This window comes from Bubalus bubalis, chromosome 5 (genome assembly GCF_019923935.1).
Source record: "Bubalus bubalis isolate 160015118507 breed Murrah chromosome 5, NDDB_SH_1, whole genome shotgun sequence".
NCBI classification, from domain to species: Eukaryota; Metazoa; Chordata; class Mammalia; order Artiodactyla; family Bovidae; genus Bubalus; species Bubalus bubalis.
In genome coordinates, this window is record NC_059161.1 from 94,344,275 (window position 1) to 94,359,100 (window position 14,826).

General features: G+C 38.6%; 1 long non-coding RNA gene across 3 annotated transcripts in view; it reads right to left on the reverse strand.

Moving 5' to 3' along the window:
- Positions 1 to 13,882, reverse strand: part of LOC123333768 — a 113,935-nt gene extending 100,053 nt beyond the window's left edge. For all 3 annotated transcript variants that reach the window (XR_006551312.2, XR_006551313.2, XR_006551311.2), the window contains exons 1-2: positions 13,684 to 13,882; positions 11,058 to 11,156 (exon numbers count right to left, since the gene is read on the reverse strand). This is a non-coding gene — a long non-coding RNA (uncharacterized LOC123333768). The remainder of the gene's footprint in view (positions 1 to 11,057; positions 11,157 to 13,683) is intronic.
- Between the last annotated feature and the right edge of the window lie 944 nt (positions 13,883 to 14,826).

Genomic DNA, 14,826 nt, shown 5'->3' on the forward strand with positions numbered 1-14,826 from the left:
GTCTTTTGATGAAAGTGAAAGAGGAGAGTGAAAAAGCTGGCTTAAAACTCAACATTCAGAAAGCTAAGTTCATGGCATCCAGTCCCATCACTTCATGGCAACTAGATGGGCAAACAATGGAAACATTGAAACACTTTATTTTGGGGGACTCCAAAATCACTGCAGATGGTGACTGCAGCCACAAAATTAAAAGATGCTTGCTCCTTGGAAGGAAAGCTATGACCAACCTAGACAGCATATTAAACAGCAGAGAGAGTAGTTTACCAACAGAGCTTTGTCTAGTCAAAGCTATGGTTTTTCCAGTAGTCATGTATGGATGTGAGAGTTGGATTATAAAGAAAACTGAGTGCCAAAGAATTGATGCTTTTGAACTGTGGTGTTGAAGGGGACTCTTGAGAGTCCCTTTCACTGCAAGGAGATCCAACCAGCCCATCCTAAAAGAAATCAGTCCTGAATGTTCATTGGAAGGACTGATGTTGAAGCTGAAACTCCAATACTTTGGCCACCTGATGCGAAGAGCTGACTCATTTGAAAAGACCCTGATGCTGTGAAAGATTGAAGGCTGGAGAAGGGGACAACAGAGAATGAGATGGTTGGATGGCATCACCGATGCGACGGGCATGAGTTTGAGTAAGTTCTGGGAGTTGGAAATTGACAGGGAAGCCTGGCATGCTGCAGTCTGTAGGGTCTCAAAGAGTCGGACACGACTGAGTGGCAGAACTGAAAAGAGGATTCTTTACTATTTGAGCCACAAGCCCAGGTTTCTTTTATATCAGATGCAAACTATGCAACTTATAATCACTGTCTGACTGAGCATTCACAGCAGCACTAGGGGATAGTTATTAATATAATGTATTAAGGAAATCTCCAGGGAGGTGATGACTCACTTGATCTTAGGCAGACATAAGTCTCACATCCTTAAGCACAATGCTAGGCTACTGATGGTATTTCATGCTGCTTATCAAGTTTTGAGAAAAAAGACATTAGTCTGAGGTTGAAAGTGATTCAGAATATATTAACTAGCCTGCCCAAACATAAATAATTGTTAAAAGTCATCATTAAAAGCAGAATTACTTTGCCAACAAAGGTCCGCCTAGTCAAGGCTATGGTTTTTCCAGTCGTCATGTATGGATGTGAGGGTTGGACTGTGAAGAAAGCTGAGCACCGAAGAATTGATGCTTTTGGACTGTGGTGTTGGAGAAGACTCTTGAGAGTCCCTTGGACTGCAAGGAGATCCAACCAGTCCATCCTGAAGGAGATCAGCCCTGGGATTTCTTTGGAAGGAATGATGCTAAAGCTGAAACTCCAGTACTTTGGCCCCCTCATGCGAAGAGTTGACTTGTTGGAAAAGACTCTGATGCTGGGAGGGATTGGGGGCAGGAGGAAAAGGGGACAACAGAGGATGAGATGGTTGGATGGTATCACCGACTTGATGGATGTGAGTCTGAGTGAACTCTGGGATATGGTGATGGACAGGGAGGCCTGGCATGCTGTGATTCATGGGGTGGGAAAGAGTCATGACTGAGTGACTGAACTGAACTGAACTGAAGTAAGTAGCAGCAACTTTTCTAAGAGATAACCTGTGATTTGAGTTACCCCATAGTAACCATGCAAATAAGTTGATAGAGCAAAACTACTGACTTTTGAGACATGTTGGACAAACCTCCCAAAACAAACATATATTTTCACATAACACATAAACAAAGAGCAATTTATATAGCTGTATGAGTACATATTATTTGAAGTCAAAAGCTTTGACGTGAGAGGCAAAGAAACACCATACAATAGCAAAATCAACAATTAAGGGCGCTGTAGCAAGGTTTAGAGCAACATAGCACAGTCTAGTTTTCTGGGACAATGAAAGTAGACGAGGGCTGGAATCAACAGATTTTTATTCTTTAAAAATTCTAAGAAGAATGTTAGAAGGAGGAGACCAGTGACCCACTTAGCCTGTGCTTCAAACTTGAGAGGGCTTCAAAATGTAGCACCCTTTAGAGGCAAATATATATGGGGTTGTAAGTAGAGACATTTCATATTAGTTCGCTTTTGACATTTAACAAACAGTCTTCAATTTAGTGGCTGAAACAACTACCACTTAAATCATGATCTGTGGGGCATGTGGCAGTTCTGGTCTGACTTAGCAGATCTCTTTTGGACTTACTCATCTATTTCAAATCAACTGGCAGTTGGCTGGTGGCTAGATAATCAAGGATGACCTGACTTCAGTCTGGTACTCAGACGCTCAGGATGAAAGAGCCTCCTGGGATAATTCACAGGCAAGTATCCTTCATACTGTGGTAGTGGCAGAGTTCCCACAGCAGTAAGCCTCACATATGAGTGCTTTGTAAGTCTGTTTGCTCACTCTAGTAATGTCCTGCTGGACAAAACAGGTGACAAGGCCACCCCAGTATCAATGTGAGAGGGTACTTTCAAAGGCCATGGAAGATAAGGGATAATCTGTGGCTATTTCTGCAGTCTTACTATAACCTCTATCACAAATTGATCAAACTATGTTGATCATAATTTAAATATGCCAGCTACTGATATTAGCTAAGTTTAAGTGGCAAGAATGATTCCAATGATGAAAGGAATCCAAAGGGGGTATATTCCAGGTTTTATGAAACTTATAGAGAGCTCAGAAATTAATAGTGGTGCATTAGTCAATTGATTGCTTTAAAAGAGGCAAAATGTTTTAGCAGAAAGAACATGGATAGAGTCAGATCAAGCCAGTAGGTGTCTTGCTTAGTTGTCTATTGGCTGAGTGACTAAATTCTGTAAGTACCCAATATCACTTTGTTAACAGTAAGGGTTAGATATATTAGAAGGTACTTTTCCTTTCTAATGCTTCACTTTCAACCATTAAAAAAATATTCTTTTATAGAATTTCTTTTGTAAGGATGAATAAAATCACCGAGAAGGGTAGTTTTGATAATTTGTAATGTATTACATAAATGTTGGTTATTTCAATTAAGAAGAATTTTTATTCTGAATTATCTATTATAGTCTTCCCTGTCAGTTCCTGAATTCAGCTTTGATATTGTTTTGAACTTTTGAAGCAACTGGAAATCTAAAGCTTGGGAGAATGAAGGGACATGAAAAACCTTAAATGGAACTGCTTGGATACTAAATTGATTTAAAAAAAAGTCAAGTTGTTAGGCTGTTAAAGACATTATGATGATCATGTCTAGAAAGATAATTTAAATATAGACGAACTTCATGCTAACATTTGTCCTTCACTGTGTTTAACAATGCACATATTAATAAATATGTATTTGGCAATGAATATATATTTACATTGTCATTCATGAGATGAAAATTCAATTATTTCTACTTTCATGTGGTCTGTGCCTTTCAGTGAGTCATGGAAGTTTTCTAAAACTCCAGTCGCCAACCTTTTTGACATCAGGGACTGATTTCATGGAAGACATTTTCTCCACAGATGGCTTTGAGATGATTTAAGCACATACAACTCTTGTGTATTTTATTTCTATTATTATTACATAAGCTGTACCTCAGATCATCAGTCATTAAACCCCCGAGTTTGGGGACTCCTGCTCTAAAACTCAGTTTCCTTATCTGAGGAATAGGAATAATGGTATCTCAAAGGACTGTTTGATGATTAAGGGATATTGTAATTGTTAAGTCTCCAAACCAGTCTTAATTCAGACAAGACCCTTTCACTTTTCCCTTCCACGATTCCTTCCTCTTATATTTAGCCACACAGACATCAGCATCTCTTCTTTCCCTGTAACAGCACTTGAGATAGTGGTAATGAGATGTCAGAGAACAAGTTTGAAGGGGAAGATATATGCTTTCTTTAGGCTGTGCAGAGCTGAAGATGCTTATGTAATTCCAGCTAGTGAGAGGCCCCAGGGGGTTATGCAGATTCTAACTCCAGGAGAAGGGAGACCAAGGCCTGCTCTTGTATAGCTTTGACTCTGGATCCCTGTAGGAAGCGGAGTCATTGTTCTCCCCCTCGTGAGTGCCCCAGCAGGTTGCATCAGCTTGTGACAAAAGTTCAACTCTATTTTGACAATTTATCCAGGCCAATCAGGGATCTGTTCATTTCCTGGTGAAATGATGTTGTTAAAAGTGTAGAGCCTGGCTGGGCTGCTGGGAAACGATGGCTCTCAACTTGATTTCTATTGACAAAAGGTAGCTCAGGCAAAGACACAAAAAGTTACAATGACAGGAAAAACTTGGGGCTTCCAGTTGGACCTCATTACTCTGAGCAGTCAGACTGGCAAAGAGCAGCAGGGGAGACAGAATCGGCTTCTCAAGGCAAGTAACAATAATGAAATAGCCTAGGAATAGTAAACAGCTTTCCTGAAGAATCAAGACGGTTGAACTCTTGGAGAGCAAAGGAGGTTTCTACTAATTATATTGGGTTGGCCAAAAAGTTCATTTGGGTTTTTCTGTAACATCTGATGGGAAAAACCTCAACAAAGTTTTTGGCCAACCCAATACACAATTCATGGCAGAAAGAATAATGGTTTGAGAGCCACAGAAATTTCCAGGCAGGCTTGAATTATCCAATTCCTTTTTTGGGGCTTTGTGCACTGTAGCATTTTATCATCATGGAAATACGAGTTTTGAAACCAAATTATTTTTAAGGTAACTTTAAACTCTAACATTATTAAATGTATAACTCTACTTTTACACAAAAGAGAACACTAGTGTTATATTTTCTTGGAAAGACTCAATGGAGAGACTCTCCTTTAAAAAGAGGAAGATAAGTTATGATACTTAGAATTAAGAGCCAGAAACATTAGTAGGCATTATCTGTATTTAATCCCTATATTGTCTTTAAGAGAATAGCTGGACTTTCCCCATGTCCTTTATTTTCCCCCACATTAGGAAACTGAGGCTCAAGGAGATAAAGAATCTTCAAGGGACATAATATCTAGGTGTAAACCATATATCATCCTCACAGATACCTATAAATATTCTTCTTTTTCAGATGAGGTTAATTGAGAATAAGTGACTTGCTTCAAAATCACACAGATGGGAAGAGACAAAGCAGGGGTTTGAGTTCACTGCCATCTAAATCCCAAAGCCTGTGCTTATTCCTTTAGGCCTTGTGAGCTCTGGGAACAATCACCTGTAGCAGCAATAGGAAGGAATCAAATGAAATCTTCTCAACTTTTTCAGAGGCTACAGAATGAAGAAAAAGAAGCTTCAGTGGAGGATGAAGGATCAAAAAGAAGAAAGGAGGGAGGAGGCCTAGAGGGAGAAGAATAGGAAAATAAATATTCAGACATGAAATTACCGTTTGTGTTGTCTTCTTTATGTACAGAAAGGCATATACTTTTAACAGCTTGTTGAGGTATAATTGATAAAGTAGGTTGTGTATAACTGATAAATCTGACACTGAGAAAATGATCATGATAACTAGTGTGAACATACCATCACTGCCAAAATTTCCTTGAAAATATGTTGCACATGTAAGTGAGAGTATTTATGGACTCTTGTTTTGACTGTAGTGTTCTTTTGACTTATTTAGGTCTTCTGCATCTTTTTGTGAATCTTAAAATTAGTTTAAAAATTTCTAAAAAAGTACTAGAGTTTTGATTCATCTTGCATAGACTCTTTAGATCAATTTAGGGGAAGCTGACATCTTAACAATACTGTCTTTAAGCCCATGAAAATGATATAGCTCTGCTTCAACTTGTATCTTATTCAGCTTCTCTTAGCAAAGTTTTATAGAATTCACTTGAAAAGGTTTTTCATCTTTCATCATGTTTATCCATAAGTATTCCAAATTTTCAATACTGTTGGCAAATTGTATTTTAAAAATTCAGCTACTAGTCCTGACCCAGAGGGATGGTATGGGGAGGGAGGTGGGAGGGGTGTTCAGGATTGGGAACACATGTACACCCGTGGCAGATTCATGTTGATGTATGGTAAAACCAATACAATATTGTAAAGTAATTAGCCTGTAATTAAAATAAATAAATTTAAATTAAAAAAATTCAGCTAATTATTTTTGCTACTGTACAGAAATATACCTGTGTTTTTAATATTGATCTTATATCCTGCAACCTTGCTAAACTGATTTTTTAGGTCTACTAAATTTTTTTTGGCTTATATTGGATTCCTTACATAACACTGATGTCATCTGTGAATAAAGAGTTTTTACTTATACTTCAATTTGTACACCTTTTAAAGTATATTTATTAAATGGCTAGAACTTTCAGAAGTTTTTTTTTTATATTAATACTTTATAAAGATTTGCTCCACTCTATCACTTTCATTATTTCTGATAAGAAAATATGCTGTAATTCTATATCCTTATGTTGGTTCCTCTATACTTAAATATATTCTTTAAGTTCTTTTTATTTTTTTTAAGTTCTTTTTAAAGGTTTTTATCACTGGTTTTGATTAATTTGATTATGATATATATTGGTAAACTTTTTCCTAATATTCTTTTTTTAATATTCTGTGTTTGAGGTCATTAAGTTTTTCGCATTTATGGGTGTATAATTTTGGGCCATTATATTTTCAAATATCTTTTGGCATTCCTATAAGAGATTCTAATTGTATATGTATTAGGCTACCTCACATTATTCTGCAGCTAAATGATGGTCTGCTCATTTGCTTTTATTATTCCTTTTTCTCTAATTTATTTTGGGTAGTTTATTTTTATGTCTCTAAGTTCACGAATCTCTTCTTCAACATTAACCTGCCATTAATCTCATATGTAAGATTTCCATCTCAGACATTGCAGTTTTCATAACCAGAATTCAATCTTGGTCATATTTATCTTTCAAGTCTCTTAAGTTTTCAAATTTCAGTTTGTAATGTAATTATAAACATCTTTGAATTTCCTTCTCTCTTAATTCTAATAGCTATGTCAGTTATGGTTGACTTAGTTATCCATGAAAGCTTCTATTTTTCTGCTTCTTTTGAGCAACTGATAATTTTTAATTGGATGCAATTTTACCTTTTTGGTCCTGGATAATTTATATAGTCACATAAATATTCTGAGCTTTGTTCTGGAACACATCTAATTAGGTTGTAGGTAGTTTTATCCTTTCACATCTTGCTGTTGCGCTTTAGGTAGGACTGAAACACTGCCAATCCTACAGCTGATTTCTCCCTGCTACGCAGCCAAGTCTCATTTGCGTACTCCGCCCCAAACCAAATGAGTCTGATGGGAACTGGCGCTATTCCTGGTTCTCTGTCAATGCCAGGCACTAAGATTGTGGATAATTTTTCCCAGTTTTGTATATTTTTTTCACAACGTATGCCCTAATCAGTACTCAATTGATTTCTTGTGAGTTACCCCGTAAGAAATCTATATTTCTCACTCTGAAGTTTTCTCCTCTTTCACACTTTATCCTGTGAATTCACACTCTTATTCCAATCTCCTCAACTCACAGAGTCTCCTGGGCTGTGCCTCAGTATCCTTTCACTACTCAGAAGCTTAACAATTATCTCACGACTTTAAGCTGAGCTCCTATCATTTGTTTCCATTTCTCAGATATCACTATCCTTCTTTGTTTTATTTCCAGAGTTCTGAAAATGTGCTGATTGTTCTGAGAAGAAAGATAAATCTAATTTTGTTACCTCTATTTTAACTGGAAGGAGAAATCTCCCCAAGTAGGTATTAATATAATGGCAGTGACCACTGATGCCAAGAGCACGGAGTCTGACTACTGCAACACAGAAAGGAAAAATGGCTCATGTCGTATCCCCTCCAACTTATTGTCAAAATGCTGTGTATAAAGAATATCTATGCTTTCCAACCCTGATGCTGAGAAAGATTTGAAGGCAAAAGGACAAGGGGGCAACAGAGGATGAGATGGTTAGATAACATCACTGACTCAATGGACATGAATTGGAGCAAATCCTGGGAAATAGTGGAAGACAGGGGAGCCTGGCATGCTCCAGGCCATGGGATCACAAAGAGTTGGACACAACTTAGCGACTGAACAACTACAAATTCTTTCTGATATTAATTCTATCTTTTATTGGCATTTTTTTTGTGTGTGACAGGGTAAGTTACTGTCTTTTACTTAAAACTATTTGAAATACAGGAAATGGCATTGGGAGTGGTTTAGAGACTGACTTCTAGATTCAACGTTACTATTTTCTGAATGCACGAACTTGGATGTTATTTGTCATCTCTCTATAAGCCCCAATGTCATCCCCTGCAAAATGTTGATAATACTACCTGCTTTGCTTATCTAACAGGACTAATATAAGAATATATTGATTTTATAAGTGTAAACAAACTACAAAATAGTATATCAATATAGGAGTTATTAAAATCATGACAATGCTTTGGGGGAACTTAACATATCATAGAAAATTATGACTTCCATTGTCCTTAGGATAATCTCCTCAATATATTCACTCAGACCTGCAGGGAAACACTTACCTGCAAAATGCTACACTTTATTCTTTGAGATGCACAATGGAGTATTAGAAAGAATATTAAGTTCTAACATAAAGTAATCCTAAACTACAGTCAGAATTTGTTACTGCATGTTCTTGAGAAAGTTATTACACCACTCACCCTTCTAATACCTAAAGTGAGAAGAGCAATATCAACTTTGTCAGGTTTTTATAAGGCTAAAATGTTATAATGTGTATGAAATGGTTCTTTGTAAGCATCCAATAAAAATTATTCTAGAATATTTTCATTATTCCACTAAAGAGGCTACGTGGACCTAGTTTCATTAGGAAGGAAGATGTTCTTTTCCTAATCAAAGCTCAGTACTCAGATAACAAACCTTAATCACCTTTGCCTCCTTTTTATCCCTTGTGCTTCATTTCCAATCTGTTCACCAAGTTCCAGCACCTCATGCAGACTTTCTACTCCCAACTACCCATTTTCATTTCAAATTCATGGATGACCATTCTCTCTCCTGTATGTCATTGGAGCAGGAGCCTAACCAACTTCTCTCCATGAGTTTTCTCTGCACCAATTTATGCATTATATTTGAGTCCACATTTTGATAGGAGTAGCTCTAATCATGACATATCACTTTTACAACCTTCTCAGTTGTTCAGTTTTACGTACAAAGTGTACATTCTCTGACTTGGCGTACAGGTTCCTTCAAAAAAATTCACCATTTTTCTTTCCACATGTCTCCTCCCACAGACCCCAATGCACTCTAAGCTCCATTCATTCTGGGCAATCCTTCTCAAACATGTGTGGTAGCCTTTACTTGAATCGTGTTGTTCAAGCTATATAGTATTCTGGAATTTTCTCACTACCATCTATCAAAGTTATAATATTCCAGAATTTTAGTACTATCAAATGTACCCCATCACTTGTTAGCTTTCTCAAACAAGTTACTATTTACGTAATTCTCATAACAAATCAACCATTAGTCTCAAAATGTTGTTTTATTTGATATTGTTGGGCTACATCCCACAGGCCTGCAAGGCTTGTACACATTCAGCTTCAGGACCAAAGAGAGAGCCCAGAGTCAGCAACAGAGACATCAGTCATTTAATGAAGGAGCTTACACCTGAAACAAGGTCCTGACGTGACCACCCAACACATGTGGCGAATCAGGAGCAGGACAGGGAAGCAGCCTTCACCCCCAGGGGAACGAGGGAAGTTATCAGTCATGGGGAACTGACATCAGGTTGGCTCACTGGTTACCAGGGAAACCAGCAGAGGGGTATGGCCCTCACCTCCTCTTTGGTAAACTCTCATGGTGGAGACGTTCTGATCCAAAGATTAGAGCAAACACCAGCTGGAGCCGGAGTCAAGTATGTAGGGAGTTCAGTAAGGTGAGTATAGGTGAAGCAGGAGCTGGTGGAGCAGGGGATGTGTGAGCAAAAGAACAGCCATGTTGGGTGGCCTGATGATACACCCCACCCCTATAAAACCTGCGCAACCCTTTACAATCCTGGTCTCCATGATATCCCTGGGGTCAGGTATGCAGAAAGGCACTGCAATCAGATATCACAAGTACAATACAGATAACAACAGCCAAAAAGCATGAAAAATAAGATACCTAGCATGCTTACAACAGTCACATGCCAGGACATGGGCACATTCTGGAGCCAAGTGCTTACCTGTCAATGGAGAGGAGTCCACGGCAGCAGCAACCTGCACAGTTATAAGGAAAGTCTGGCCACCCCTGGTTTTCACAATTCAAGAGCTACCTCCAAAAGGAAGTGAAGGTCCTGCTCTAAAAGAAACATTCTGATGGCCTAGCCAGGAGTCAGCAGTCACAGCACAGGTCTACCACCTCATGTCATACTGAGTGCCACTAGGGTGGACCCATTCTCTCTAAATGAAAACCAGTTAATCCCACTAGGTGGACTTGTGTGTCCACAAGCCAGCTTATTCCATTCCACACAGCATAGCCAAGGCTTATGGGCAGTCACCCTGGCCAAGTGTATGATGTATTGTATAGTAATGTTTATCTAAGGGATCCTTCTGCTATATTGGCATTCTGGACAGAGAGAAGGTAAGGGTCTTCCCCTCTCCCCAGCCCCCACATTATCAATTGTCCCCACATGGTCACATTAGCGAGGTCTATTATTTTTCACTGAAGTCCAGAGGAAGACGACAATGGCATCTCACTGTAGACCCCAGCAATTAGACTTATTTCACTGTGAAGCCATTCCTCAAATGGATTTCCATCACTCAAGCTAGGGATAAAATGTAAGACATTTAACAGGCACAACACAGGGGAGATCATTTCAAGCAAAATACAAGCAGTAACACATTCAGGGATGATACCACACCTGCCTATGGGTTTTGTCCTGGTTTGCAATACAGTTCAGAAACTCAGGTTTTCAATAATACAGGAATTTGTACAAAAATCACATCTGTAATGACCACCTAGGTTTACCTTGGATGTCTGAACCACAGTACAACATTTTGACTTTCAAATGTATTCCTTTCCACAATGGCCAAAGCAGATATACAATGTGTGTTCCATATGGCACAAAACAGGTCACTGTAAAGTTTAAGCTAAATCATTTATAGACCAGAATGACTTGCTCAATACCTCCACATATGAACATTTTTTTCCATTATTTTCCCATTTTTATTGCAAATCTTTCAGTAGACCAAGTGTACATACCTTGAAGCCAGAGTGAATGCTGCATACCCTGGATCCAGATCATGATCCTTGGTACTAGGCTTCCTTCATATTTTCCTAGTTATCCATGTTGGAGGAAAACTGATCAGAAATTGTAAACAAGTTCAGAGGTATGTTAAGGGGAAACATTTTATAGGCTTACACCAAATTGTTACAAACATTGTACATGTGCTTTTAGGGGCAGACTTAGAGCGAGTAGTGATACATCATAAGTAGTTATACTGCGACAACTCCAATAGATAAGCTTTTTCTTCTGAATATCAGGGCACAAGTGTGGCTAACACAATAGATTTCATACATATAGACTTCAGTGAACATGTGTAGAAGTTAATATCCACCAAAACATAATATTTTTCTCCCTAAAGTATCCTCTTCACTACCCAACATACCAAATCAAGGCTAATTTGTATGCAAAATAAGTCTGCTCAATTGACCACACAGGCTTCTCCAACCTAGTTGTGGTGAAATTCAGCCTCAGACTGAATTCCCAAAAGGCTTCTCAAAAGCATGAAAGCCATTCCAGAGGTCTGCCATCAGACTCTACCTCAGCGGACCTCTTCTAGAGGTCCCTAAAATAAAGATTACCACACATACCAAGAGACAGTCTTTCCCACTAGCCTAATAAAGCTGCTCAGAAGCCAAGAGCAATTCCTGGAGGGACCAGAGAGAAAGAAAAATGTTTTACTTCTAGTTGTAATTTACGAAACTGCTGAAGTCATAACTAAACTTAACGGGGGAAGGACTTCCCTGTATCTTGAAAACACAGATCAAACCATTAATATTCCAGACCAAAACCATACAAATCCTAACCGTATTCACCATTTCACTTGGTAACCAATTCTTTCTACTTCTTATTTTATGAAGCCATCAGGTTTTCTATTAGAATTCTTTAATTTCTTATCTAGTATGATCTGAAATTGATCAGAGACCTGTACTTTTCAGAAGGAACTTCCTAGGAATCTTCTTGAAGATGAAGCACTTTCACAAATGTATTAGCATATAATAACCATCTACATATGACAAACGACTTTAAAAGCCATGGTTAAACACCTGATCACAATGTAACTATGTCATACCTTATTTTTTTTATTGGAGAACTTATGTTTTAGTCTTCCTATCTGAAGAAGGCAAATGTAGGTAAATTCAGACCTGCCCAGCAATTAATGTTCCAATGTTCCTTATTATTCATATTTAAAATGACTCGTTAATGAATTCCATTCAACTTATGTTAGTTTCAGGTTGCTAAAATCTCAAGAGACTTTTTTTTTAGATAGAAATTTCTAAAACATTTATTCCTATAGAGTTTACCTAAAACTCTCAATTACATTTACTTAAAGTTTCATCAAGCTCTTCTCCTTGATGACAAATTTGCAGCAGATATAATAAGAAGTGTTGTATTTAACACTGATGACTCTAAAGTCATGTCTATATTAATCAAATCAACAAAGTTAAGATATTTTCAACACCAGATTATTCAGTACTGAATATTTCCCAGATTATATAACCATGAAAATCATTTGAGCCAGTTTCTTTAATAAGAATCACATAGCTTAATTTCTTTTAAGTCAATTAAACATATCTCCTCCATGAACAAATCTTGGCAATGACATTTTGAAGTTGAGACACTTCATATTTATAAAGTACACATAGACAACATATATCCTATGTAGAACCAGAGATCTCACAGCTTTCCTGATAGATATTTAAAAAGCCTCATTTTTTCCTGAGAGTGAACTCAGAAGAAAGTAATTCCCTGAGAGCCCAAGTAGATTATTTACATCTCCAAGGCACAAGAAGAGAAGTACCAGATCCTTCTAGAAAGCTAACTTTTAATGGCAAATGCAAAAAACAATTTTAGAATGTCAAGGTTCTCATGTTGGCCATTTTCAGGGATTTTTTTTTTTTTTCAGTTTATAAATAGTTAACTCACAGATGGAAAGATATACCAAAAAATAATTAACTACAAAGCCAATTCAGTTTGAGCAAATAACAAGGATAGTAATACATATGAATCACTCACATTCACGTGCCTCAATTTCATAGGAACATGAATCAGTTTTCAAATTAACCTTTGCCTTGCCTTTTAGCTCAGCCTCTGTGGCCTTTAGAACAAAACGCACTGGCCAGTCCACAGCTGTGGCTACTGCCTTATTGTCTAACTGCTTTCCCATTGTAATGTCAGCCGACATCTCCCCAGCAGCCTTAGGGTGTCTGTGAGTTCTCCATACTCACTTGACAGCCCCCATTCATCAAGGAAATCCACCACAAAGCCCCACATTCTAGTAGTTAGCGCCCCCTGGGATTTCCTCTGCAACTTTCAGGATCACCCCACAACTTTCTGGCCCCACATTACACAACAGCTACCCTGAGGTTACACCCGTAACTTTCAGCCCCACACGTCAGTGGACGACCCTGCAACTTTCCATTCCGACCTCATTTCCCAACATCTTGCGCTCACGAGAGTTTCCTCAGTCCCCCAGCTCCTTGGCCGCTTGCCCGGCTGCACCCTGCAGGCCTGTAAACCCTCTGCAGGCCCAGCTCTAAGACCAAAGAAAGAGCCTGGAGTCAGAGACGGAGACGCCAATGATTAATGGATGAGGGAGCTTACCTGTCTGAAGTACGGTCCTGGAGCGACATCTCACCGAGTAGGACCCACAGCGGACAGGACATGGTGGCCACCTTAGCTCCTAGGGTTGCGGGGGAGGTTACTAATTAGAGGCGGAATGGACATCAGGTTGGCTCGTTTGTTACCAGGGAAACCAGCAGAGGGGCACACCCCTCACGGCTTCTTTGATAAACTCTTCAGGTGAAAATGCTCTGACCTAAATAGGTTAGAACAATCACCGACTGAAGCAGGGCCAAGTGTGTAGGAAGGTCAGTCATGTGAACAGGTGAAGCAGGCAGTAACATCAGGGAATGTCCAGCCATCTTGAGTGGCCTGATCATACAGACATACTCTAATCCTCATCACACAGTGTAGGAAATATGTCATCAATATACGTTTTTAGAAAAAGTAAGACATGGTTAAGTGCTAGTTTTAAGGCAGTTAGCAAGTACCGGCTAAATAAGGTTGTGACAAAGCATGTGCTAGAAAATTTACACTCAACTGCTTCTGCTCAGATGCTAGACTTCCCCAGATTTTCCCCATGTAATCAATTATTCACTTCTCCTGGTTTCAGCTGTTATTTTGAGACTAGTATATCGATGTTATAATCAGCCTTGCACTGTACCATGCATGTCTATCATCTCCTCTATTGAAACTCAACTTTTCAAAGGAGTATGTCATATTTGCAATTAATAACTCAGGTTCTGTCACAAAAATTGACAAATTCAAATCTGACCTAAATGCAAGTCCCAGCCTTTTCATTTACCAGTTGATCCATGCTGAACAATTTGTTTACTCTAAAATTCAATTTTCTCATATGTAAAATGGGATTAATAGTAATACCCACTTCATTGTATTGTAAGGATTAAAAGTGATCATGTGTGTAAAGCACTAATCATATTGTCAGGCGTATGATAGGAATCAATGCCTTCACCAATTATTGTTATTATTATTATTGATGGGCTTCCCAGGTGGTGCAGAGGTAAAGAATCCACCTGCCGACACAGGAGATGCAGGTTCGATCCCTGGATTGGGAAGATCCCCTGGAGTATGAAATGGCAACCCGCTCCAGTGCTCTTGCCTGGAGAATTCTCCATGGACAGAGGAGCCTGGCGGGCTACAGTTGCAAAGAGTCGGACATGACTG